Below are 12,041 nucleotides of genomic sequence, written 5' to 3' on the forward strand. Positions count from 1 at the left end.
TATATATATATATGAAAGAACACATTGTATGTATATATATGTATGTATACATATCTATATGTATATACAATATTTATACAAATACATATATATATATGTATATATATATATATATATATATATATATATATATATATATGTATGTATATATATATATATATATATATATATATATATACTATGCATAAATATATATATATATATATACATATATTACGTTCTCATGTGTTCATTTCCCATAATACTTAATTATACACACACATGTATATATATATATATATATATATATATATATATATACATATATATATATATATATATATATATATATATACATACATATACATACATACATACATACATACATACACATACATACAAATAATACATATTAAAAAGAAAGTAACTTGCAAAGATGAAATTTGCAAATGGCCACAGAAAGCCTGAAAAAAAGCTGAAGAAAGTCGATTCCTGGACCACCCAAGAAGTTTCTGAGGGAGCCGCTGTTAAATTAAATGTCGAAATAGACGCAGGTTTGTTTTTTCACGAATGCAAACGAAAACAAACCACAAAGAACTCCTTTTGTCCTCAACCCCGTGATCATTGCAGCATGCTCTCGAAACGGGACGTGACGAATCTTTTGTATTAAAATATCGTCTTTTACATTTGGATAAAAAATTTGGTTTTTTTATCCAAACGGAACCAAAAAGAAGTTTTATTCATCATTTACGAGTTTGTTAAAAAAAACCGTTTCTGAGTTTTGCCCAGAAAATGACGCATTTGTGTATAACTGATAAACATTTGGTGGGAAATTGATCCCAAACCCCACGTTTCATCCAAATCAGAGAAAAGTGAAAAAAAAAAAATATTTACCAAGAGCGTGACGTTCGTGAAAATATCAAGGTCAAAAAGACCTGGAAAACATTCCACAGACCACTTAACACCTATTTAATAATTTTCATCAAAAGCACAGAAAATACTGAAAAATAAATGTTAAAAATGTTTGGAGAGATTAGTCACCAGATCAAAAATTTCTAACTGATAAGGTTCACCTCTATAAGAGCAAATTAAGATGTTAACTTACAACTTGACCTGCGACCTTGATAACCAAGACCTTTAACACATCTCCGAATTCCGCTGACTGGTGACCTCAGGTTATCATACTTTATGAAATCTGAAAATAAACAAGAAAAAATTGCCATGAAACTGACCTGTGACATTGGAAATAGGTCAAAGTTTAAAACATCTAAGGAGGTCTAAGCCTTGCTAAATGAGTGGCACACGCCCTAGTTCTGGACTCTCAGTAAGTCAAGATAACAGAAGGAGTGTTCTACTGAAATACACCTCTTGAAAGATGGCCAAGAAGGTACTTTTCCCAAATGGTCTCTGCCAAATAGTCTCGATCCTAAATTCTAATATCGCAAAAGATGAAGACGCCTCCTAAAGCAGTTTTATCTAACAGCCTAAATCCTAAATTCCTATCTCACTAAAGAGGAAGGCGCTTCTTCAAGCAGTTTTTTTTCCTAGAAGACATAAATAGCTGCTAAAAGCTCTGGACATCAGAGCTAGAAATAACATTTCACGACTAATCAATGAAACTGAAGCGTATGGCACTAATACGAGTGTCAACAGCTACGTAGAAATACTATGCACTGTGGGATTTATGAATGAATTTGTAACATAAACAACAGGATGATAAACACGTGACTTTACTTACGTCAAATGAGGAAAGATAATTCTATAGAGTTAAATAAACGCTTTCCATTCACTTGTTTATGTTTATGTTCCTTTTCAGTTTTCTAAAAACTCAAAATTGATTCAGAGGCTCCAGCCTCCTCCCGTCCATTATTCCCACGAACAAGGGAACTGTCCTTGTTTCCGAAGAAGTAGCAGCAGCAACAAGTGAATCAGAGAGAGAGAGAGAGAGAGAGAGAGAGAGAGAGAGGAGGGTGGTGGCACAAAGAATTTTCAGGCTGCAATAAAATCTTCGATGAAACACTAAAGTTACGTGCCTCTTTCTCTCTCTTTTTCTCACAGACACACACTCTCTCTCTCAATATGTCTGTCTGTCTGTCTGTCTGTCTATCTCCACGCGAGCCTCGGGCTCAGTCATCAGTGGCCATAAAGCATTTGGGTAAAGTCCCTTTAAAAATATCCCTTCCTACCGCCACCACTACCGGTCCAAATCGTGCTTCCCTTCATAGTTTTCTCAGTCCCCCCCATCCCCTCCCCCTCCTCAACCATCTCTTCCCTCCCTCCCTCTCTCTTCAATCGTCTCCCCCTCCCTCCCTCCTCAATCATCAGTCCACTTCCCTCCCTCTTCAATCAATCATCTCACCTACCCTCCCGGATTCCCCTCTTCAATCAGTTCCCCCTTCCCCACCTATATCTTTCTATCTCCCTCTTCAACCCCTCTCCTCCCTACCCTCCCCAGTTATTTTCGTCCCTTCATTTCACATTTATATAAATATTAAACAATCTCTCTCTCTCGCTCTCTCTCTCTCTCTCTCTCTCTCTCTCTCCCACTATTTTCGTCCCTTCATGTATTCTATACAGACAATCTCTCTCTCTCGCTCTCTCTCTCTCTCTCTCTCTCTCTCTCTCTCTCTCTACTATTTTTTTTCGTCCCTTCATGTATTGTATACATTTATATAAATATTAGACAATCTCTCTCTCTCCTCTCTCTCTCTCTCTCTCTCTCTCTCTACGTAGGCTATTTTCGTCCCTTCATGTACTCTATACATTTATATAAATATTAGACAATCTCTCTCTCTTGCTCTCTCTCTCTCTCTCTCTCTCTCTCTCTCTCTCTCTCATGACGAACAAGCATTGATTAAAAGTAACTTCCCGTCCAACAGCTGCAGTAATTAAAATCTGTTGCCCAAATAAAGAAAAAAAAAAAGAAACAGATACAAAGCAAAGAAGATAAACAGAAAACCAATAAGCAAAGTATCTGAAGACAGACCACGGTGCCAGCCGTAAAGAACGACAAAAATATAAACAAATAAAAAAAGGAGCATTTGTATCCTGAATAGGAAGTAGCTTTCAGAGTAATGAATGAAAATGTATGAGGAAAATGAATATCGCTTGGAAATGAATGGCTGCGTCCAATGACGTGTTTCCTTGTCAATGCTTTCTCACACGTGGGTAGCGAGTCGGCTATTATTATTATTATTATTATTAAAGTTAAAGTTGTTGGTTTCAGTCCTCCCCACAGGCTGTTGCCTCTCGGGCGGACGTCAGCCGGGTAACCGTAACTCCCCACCTAATGGCGCGCGCTACACTGCGCTGGAACCCGGCGTTGCCCGTCATGTCTTCCCTACCCTTCCTATCCCCTACCTGCCGCGTCCCCACCCGGGGCGGACAAACAGTTTTGCAGGCGGAGGGTGGATGTGTCATGTCTCTCCTGCCCTCTCGATCCCCTACCTACCCCGGGGGGAACAAACAGGAAAGATTCACTCTCATTTTATTATTATTATTATTATTATTATTATTATTATTATGTTTCAATGTAACTTCAGCGTTAAAAGCTGATTACAAGATGTCTAAGAGTGACACATTGTGAAAGCAGGTTTAGTCAAGAAAAATAATGTTGTAAACAATAAAAACAAACCAAGTTAATGGACAAGAAATACCAGACACCAATCAATCAATAGTGGAATCAATTATTCACTTATAACAGATGACAAGGTAATAGGTTAAATAAAAAGTTAAATAAACCAGGTATCATCACAGCAACACTGGTAGGCCTGTTTCATTCCTGTAATCAAAAGGTACTATAGATTTCTTGTAACGGGGCTCGTGACCTCGAGATGCGTCTACATGTCATAGACATGTCATAAACACGCGTCAGAAACTTATCACATACACATCACAAACAGGTTGTAAACAAGTCGACCACCGTGTAGGCGAACAAATCCTTCGCATATGTTTGATAATCCTATGAAGCACTGTTGTGGATAACCAACAAGTCATTGACTTGTATTCAACATGTTTGTGATGCGTGTGTGTGATAATTTGCTGCCGAGTGTTTATGACGCGAAACACTGGTCAGATGACCAATAAGTTGTTGACTTGTATTCAACATGTTTGTGATTTGTGTGCAATGATTTACTGAAGTGTGTTTGTGACCCAAAACCCTGGTTCAGATGACCTATAAGTTGTTGACTTGTATTCAACATGTTTGTGATTTGTGTGCAATAATTTGCAGACGTGTGTTTATGACACAAAACACTGGTTCAGAGGACCAATAAGTTGTTGACTTGTATTCAACATGTTTGTGATAATTTGCCGAAGTGTGTTTATGACACAAAACACTGGTTCAGATGACCAATGATCTCCTGAATTGTATTCAACATGTTTGTGATGTGTGCGCGATAAGTTGCAGACATGTTTTTGACAAGTTTTACTGTGGTGTGGATGCAAGATTCTACTTTTCTCTAGACAGAAGAATCATGTTCCCAAGGATGGATTAATGAAAAATCCGAAGTCCACGTCATTAACCTATTCATCTCTGTGGGTATGGGAGTTCTCACTAATAGTAATCATCAGACTTTATGACTCATGATTAAATAAACTGAGAGTAAACAAATGAAATGATTTACTTAGTTTACTATTAAATCATTTCATCTATCGGCTTTGATCATGTACACTTGTGCTCAATTTGTTAGCAATTTAACCTTCTATTTCCCTATGCCCAATTTTCCGCTAATTTTTGTCTCGGCAAATATTTTTATCATGACATTTTCCTCCTTCGGACTATATTGCTCGTCCTTTTATTCTTTTGCCTACTCTTATTTTTATCCTTTAAAATCCTTCCTTCCCTCCAGCATCATTCGTAACATTTCCTTTTAAGCAAACTTTAAAAAGACGAAGAAAAGTTTGGTTTAACTATCAAATTTCTTTCCCCTTGGGGAGATGACCGTAACTCCCAGAAGTTAATAAACTGTTGTTGTCGGTAGCAAAAGTATTTTCACGCTAAATTTGCATTTTACGTCTCCTCTGGCTAACGTGTCGCGTGAACCAGTGTTCTCACATCAGGCTCCTGTCATCTGATGCATAAGAAAGAGCTAATGAACAGCAAAAATCAATAATAATGGAAAGGGGGAGACATGCAAGCTAGGTCTCCCCTCTGACTCGCGCGGGGGAGGGGGGAGACCTCGTTTCCATGAAATGAAATATGCTAACATCATAAATACCATCTACATTGATATGCTGGAATAGTCATAGACACGAATAAACCCAACCAGGAAAGAGGGGAGGTATGTCAACTAGGTCTCGCTTCTGACTCGCCAGGGGGAAGACCTAGTCTGCATAATACGAAATATACCAACATTATAAATACAATCTGCTTTCTTGTTTGATATGCCTTGAATTGACAGTGACCTGTAATGTGTTTATATAACTTTTAAAAGGACAGACAACGTCGAACAATTATTATTAAAACTGATACAATCTTCCTCCAGTATATCACGAGGAAGGTTATCAGCAATTTTAAAGATATCTTCAGCCTACTCTGCTGTTTATGGATTGTTTCCAGAACATGAAAATTACCCTCTCAACAACGGGCAGGTAATAAATTCACGTAGTTGAAAGAAAGAGTAGCCAATCACTCCAAGAAAAAAAAAATGAACGCTTCTTCTTACTCGAGAAAGGGGGGAAGAATTTACGACTCGAAAGGCCTTTAAGAGAAGAAAATACAACGGCTTCTATCACGAGAACAAACGACCAAATATCTCTGCAGCCGCCAGAGCTAAATTGCCTCCATCTGAATGAAACGGCGTATGGAGAGATAGCCTCTCTTCCTTTGCCAGTTTCGAGATAAGAATAAACAAACAAACAAACAAACAAGGAGAGAGAACACGATGCGGGGCTTTTTTCAACAGAAAGGTATAATAGAAAATGAATGAATGGGAAAATGGCCTTGTAGTCATCAGGTTTAAGAGAATAAAATCATAAGCGAAACAGAAAGGAAGTGGATTTGCAGATGTCGAGGTTTTGCCTTTCCGTGTGATGGCGTGGATTGATGTATCTTTATAAAGAAGATGTCTTTCATTCAAGAAGCTGGTGTTGTTTGGTGTACGAAATTTGCATTTGCATTGTAAATAAGACGAAGTATTAACTTGGAACTTTGCTTAGGAGACGATCTTTTATGTTTACACAGCAGATTAAACTGGGTGTGGTATTGAACGCTGAAATAAAATATAAGATTCATGAAAAATTCTCCACGATGCTCAAAAGAACAGTCTTTTAAATATATATTGTCAATTTCTTTATCAGTTGCTTGCCAGCGAGTCTCCATGGAAAAGCCTACTCAGGAAATTATATATATATATATATATATATATATATATAATATATAATATATATATATATTATAATATATATATAATATATATATATATATATATATATATATATATATATATATATATATATATATATATAATATATATAATATATATATATATATAATATATATAATATATATATATAATATATGTATATGTATATGTATAATTTCCAGTGAGCTACAAAACTGCATGCTATGGATATTTGAAAAAAATTAAAGGAGAAAATTAAAGACCAGGTACCAAGCGCTTTCTCGTGTTCCGTGCTGATCTTCATATCCTGAAGATGTATACGTAATATACGAAAGAACTTGGTGCGTGGTATTTAATTTCTAATTTTTGTGGTTTCCTATATGTATGTATGTATGTCTATATATACAGTATATATAAAATTTAGTTTCCTTCTTGATTCTCGATTCAATCTCCCGTCCTTTAAGATAAAAGGAGACGAAGTAAACGAGCTTCGACGTCCAAAGTTTTCCTCTGCTTGTCAAAACTCCCCCCATCCTTCGCCGGAGTGAAAAATGCGCAAAGGTAAAGTTGCATTTTCCTTATACTTTCAGACCCTTTTCACTGCGACATAAGAAACCATGCTTGTTTTTATTCAGACCCTTTTTCACTGCAACACAAGATATTATCCGTGTTTTTATTCAGATCCTTTTTCACTCCAACACAGGAAACAATCCGTGTTTTTATTCTGATCCTTTTTCACTGCAACACAAGAAACCATGCTTGTTTTTATTCAGACCCTTTTTCACTGCAACACAGGGAACCATCCGTGTTTTTATTCAGACCCTTTTTCACTGCAACACAGGGAACCATCCGTGTTTTTTATTCAGACCCTTTTTCACTGCAACACAGGAAACCATCCGTGTTTTTATTCTGATCCTTTTTCACTGCAACACAGGAAACCATCCGTGTTTTTATTCTGATCCTTTTCCACCGCAACACAAGAAACCATTCAAGTTTTAATTCTGACGCTTTTTGGCTGCAACACAAGAAACCAACAGTGTTTTTATTCAGACCCTTTTTCACTGCGACACAGGAAACCATCCTTGTTTTTATTCAGACCGCTTTTCGCTGCAACACAAGAAACAATTCTAGTTTTAATTCAGACGCTTTTTGGCTGCAACACAAGAAACCAACCGTGCTTTTATTCAGACCCTTCTTCACTGCAACACAAGAAACCATCCTTGTTTTTATTCAGACCCCTTTTCGCTGTAACACAAGAAACAATTCTAGTTTTAATTCAGACCCTTTTTCACTGCAACACAGGAAACCATTCTAGTTTTAATTCAGACGCTTTTTGGTTGCAACACAAGAAACCATTCTTGCTTTTATCCGGTGACACCAAGTCTCGGCGAAATGGAGAGACTCTCATCTTGAAATCTACAGGGACAGTTACCCAGAATAACAGGGGGTTTCCGCTAATAGTCTTGTCTTGCGTGGCATATTGTAGACGGTTCTAAAGCTTCTTGAGACCGTCCCTCTGTCCCTAACTATTTAAAATTGATGTGATGAAATTTAGGCTGTCAAGCCAAGCACTTGGCCACCTTCGGCCATTCAGCGCTTAAGACTGTGAAAACAGGAAGTTAGAGTGGTTGGACAGCGAGATAAAGGATGATAAAGATATCTAAAAACAAAGGAGATGAAGTACAAGGAGATAAAGGATGAACTGGGAGAAAACTCCATAGTTTCACTAAGAAGTATCAGTTGGAAAAGTTGGACATTGGAATGGAGGTAAAATAAAAGGCTAAAAAGTGGGTATAGCTAGGGGCCGAAGGGAGGCCGCAAACCTCCCTTTAAAAATGCCTGCAGTGCACCACGTGAGGTGCAGTGACGGCACTAACCCTTCTACGGGATCACAGCTGCTTTTGTACTTTTCATTCTTTCCTTCAGGTCTCTCCTTACTTAGCTGTTCAACTTCTCTGACTTTAGCTTGCTCCATTTCGATTTGACTCAGTGGTGTTGAATAACGATATAAAAATTTTCATGATTAGATCCAAATAAACTGTTAAAATCACTTTAATCTTATAATAACACTTTCTTTTCTTACTCTCTTCTTTTCTTCCCCCGATATTATCACTGTAATTATTACTGTCGTTATTTTCAACGGTAAAATCAACTCCCGTCAGCTCCAAAAACCACAAGGCTCAAATAACGCCATTTCCATTTCTTCTTCTTCTTGAATATTTTCATAAACATTTCCCGCCGCCCAAAACCTCCATTCCATCTTGACAATGCGCGCCATTAATATATACCCTGGGATCTCTCTCTTGCATCTGAATGGGACGGAAGGAATATTTTCTGAAGGAGACTGAAGGACATCGCCACCACCACCTCGGCTGGGGCGCCGAAGAAAGGAATTCGAAGTGACCTTCCCTGGTGGAACGCCCGCTTGAAAGGGATCCTTGGAAGGTGAGATAAATGTAGTTATTATATGGTGTTGAGGAGTCAAGGATGAAGGATCTGATTTTTAATACAAATCTCTCTCTCTCTCTCTCTCTGATGGAGCTCCCGTACCATCTGCTCCAAGGACTATATAGCCTAATAAAATCCTCACATTTTTTAACATATATATATATATATATATACATATATATATATATATATATATATATATATATAACTATATCTTCTTCATATACATATATATATATATATATATTATATATAATACACACACACACAAACATATATATATATATATATATATATATATATATATATATATATATATATATATATATATATATATATATATATATATATATATATATCTTTCAGAAGAATCTGCGTAGGACCACTGACAAACTTCTTTAGCTAATGAAGTACTTTCAGTTTGAATTTCCTCCCAGGCAGCACGTCTTAGGAGGCCCCATTTCCGGCTCCAAAAGCCCACTTGGCCCCGGACCGGAGAACTCGGCTCCCAAACTTTCGCCGAAGGGAGTCACTTTTGAGGCTTCCAAGGGCGCCTCAAGTTGGGACATCGAAGCCTTCTTAAGGCCGGGACAACTCCTCGAAGGAGTAATTGGTCTTCTGCGAGTAATGACTTCAGTGACTTGCGCGTCCTGTAAATATATCTAGGTACAAAGGATGTCTTCTCAATTCACTACAGGACCTGAGATCCAAGTGACGAACCAAATGGAGATATTCTGACGACCTCGGTAGGATTCGAACCCGCACCCGGAATATCAGAACGAGGTAATGTTTCCACCGTACCACAACGTTTGCAAGTTAAGAGGACATTGTGGTTATTACAATGACATACATATCTGTGGTGAAAGTGCCCTGTAGATTCTATTCATCATATATACTAAACGAAGTTTACCAAGACTAAAACTAACAGATTACAAGTACGTAATAATAATAATAATAATAATAATAATAATAATAATAATAATAATAATAATAATAATAATAAATTTATCAGGTAAAGGTAGATCATTGTTGTATCGTCCCAACAAATTTCAAAATTCGTGGTAAGTCGATTTTTTCCTCATTTCCATAGACAGAAGATAGAATTTAGGCCAAAGGCCAAGCGCTGGGACCTATGAGGTCATTCAGCGTAGAAGCGGAAATTGACGGTAAAAAAGTTTGAAGGTGTAACAGACAGAAAACCTCGCAGTTGCACTATTCAAAAATTGTTGGGAGAGGGTGGCAAGTAAGATGGAGGAAAGAGAATATGAACGGAAGTCCAGTAAAAGAAATGAAAGGCGTTAGCCAAAGGGACGCTGCAAAGAACCTTATGTAATGCCAACAGTGCACCGCATGAGGTGCACTGACAGCACTAACCCCGCCTACCGGATCTCCATTTTCATGTTCTTGCTCTTAAAATAATAATAATAATAATAATAATAATAATAATAATAATATTTTTTCCCAAAGGCAACTGATTCTTCGCAGCTAAGTACAGCAACTACAGCCACAGCTACATCTAATTACAGCACCTACGTAATGAAAGAATAACAGAGGCGAATATAACAAGATATGAACCATCTATGTACATTTATTAAGTTGTAATGGAAATTTGTAATGAAGCTACGCAATTTGTTTCAGCAACGACTCATTAACTCGACTTTTTTGCATATTCATGAAACTCTTTAAAGTTGAATTATTTCAGGTAATGACGCCATGAAATGTAAAGGGGTTCGATGTGTTGCTGGTGAAGATTGTGTGTACGTGTATGAAGCTGGTATAATGTTATCCTGTTCGTTACATTATCTATAAAGGGGCAGACGTCCTTCTCATGAGATTATTGTGGACATTCCTGAAGCCGTTTCAAAGCTAAGCATGATCGCTATTCACTATTAAGAGGACTACCTTTTCGTGAGAAAAGTCTATATTATTATTATCATTATTATTATGTTTACCGTCACAATCATCATCATCACCACTGTCAATATCATCCCTAAAGTTCCTTCCTTTATTACACTATTTCACCTTCCTGCTGAAAGAAATATATATATCAATATATATAAAATTCCATTTGCCATCAGTAAGGAAGAATCCGACTTGATTTTGTTCCAACACTATTTTCCCCTGAAAATCAAATTTGTTCCCTGCGTACTCCTAAAAGAATTCCCATAAAGAAAGAAAGAGAGTGAAATTGTAACAATTTCCCTTTTATTTTTTTTTTTTTTTTAGGAACGATATTCGAGCTTAAACTTTGCGACGTCACGCCTGCTTCTGCATCAATATTCTGTCCATTTCCCGGAGGTCTTTTCAAAGGGGATTTGACGCCGATGACTGTCTGACTGTCTAGCGGCAACTGTTGCGTCAACAGTCAACAGTTCGGGTTGGAGAGCTCACAACAGAAGAGCTCTTCTCTTGTGTGTTTTCAATACGGAGGGGATATGGAGGATTAATGCGCGAGCGCACACACGCATACTGACACACTCACTCACTCACTATATATATATATATATATATATATATATATATATATATATATATATATATATATATATATATATATATATATATATATAGAATCACAAGGATATATTATATATATCGCTTAAAAACCACAGTCAGAGGAAATATATATATATAAATCACTTTGGCCGTGATTTCGACTTATGTCTAAAACCATTGTCGGAGGCTTGAAACATGGGGTTTGAAAAAGACCTGGCCTAGTTTGACTATTTCTTCAGCCATTGCATGCATGTATGTTAATGTATATACTGTATATATATATATATATATATATAAAAGATATATATATATATATATACACCTGTACTTAGTGTGGTATTTCTTCACCTGTATGTATGTATGTATATACTGTTTATATATATATATATATATATATATAATTTATATATATATAAATTATATATATATATATATATTATATATATATATATATATATATATATATATATATTTAAATATATATATATATATATATATATATATATATATATATATATAAATATATATATATATATATATATATATATATATTTATATATATATATGTATATATATATACACACATATATGTACGCATACACATATACCCTCATACACACCTGCCTTCACCACACGTAACAAGACCGCAAATACGCGGAACCGAAATCATTTCGGGCGTAACGCCAAACATTCCAACTTAAATAACAACACAGGCCGTCATTTCTGCAGGCGCCCTAACGTCTCCCGCAAATGGAAATTTCCATAAATGGCGAT

This window comes from Macrobrachium rosenbergii, chromosome 30 (genome assembly GCF_040412425.1).
Source record: "Macrobrachium rosenbergii isolate ZJJX-2024 chromosome 30, ASM4041242v1, whole genome shotgun sequence".
NCBI classification, from domain to species: Eukaryota; Metazoa; Arthropoda; class Malacostraca; order Decapoda; family Palaemonidae; genus Macrobrachium; species Macrobrachium rosenbergii.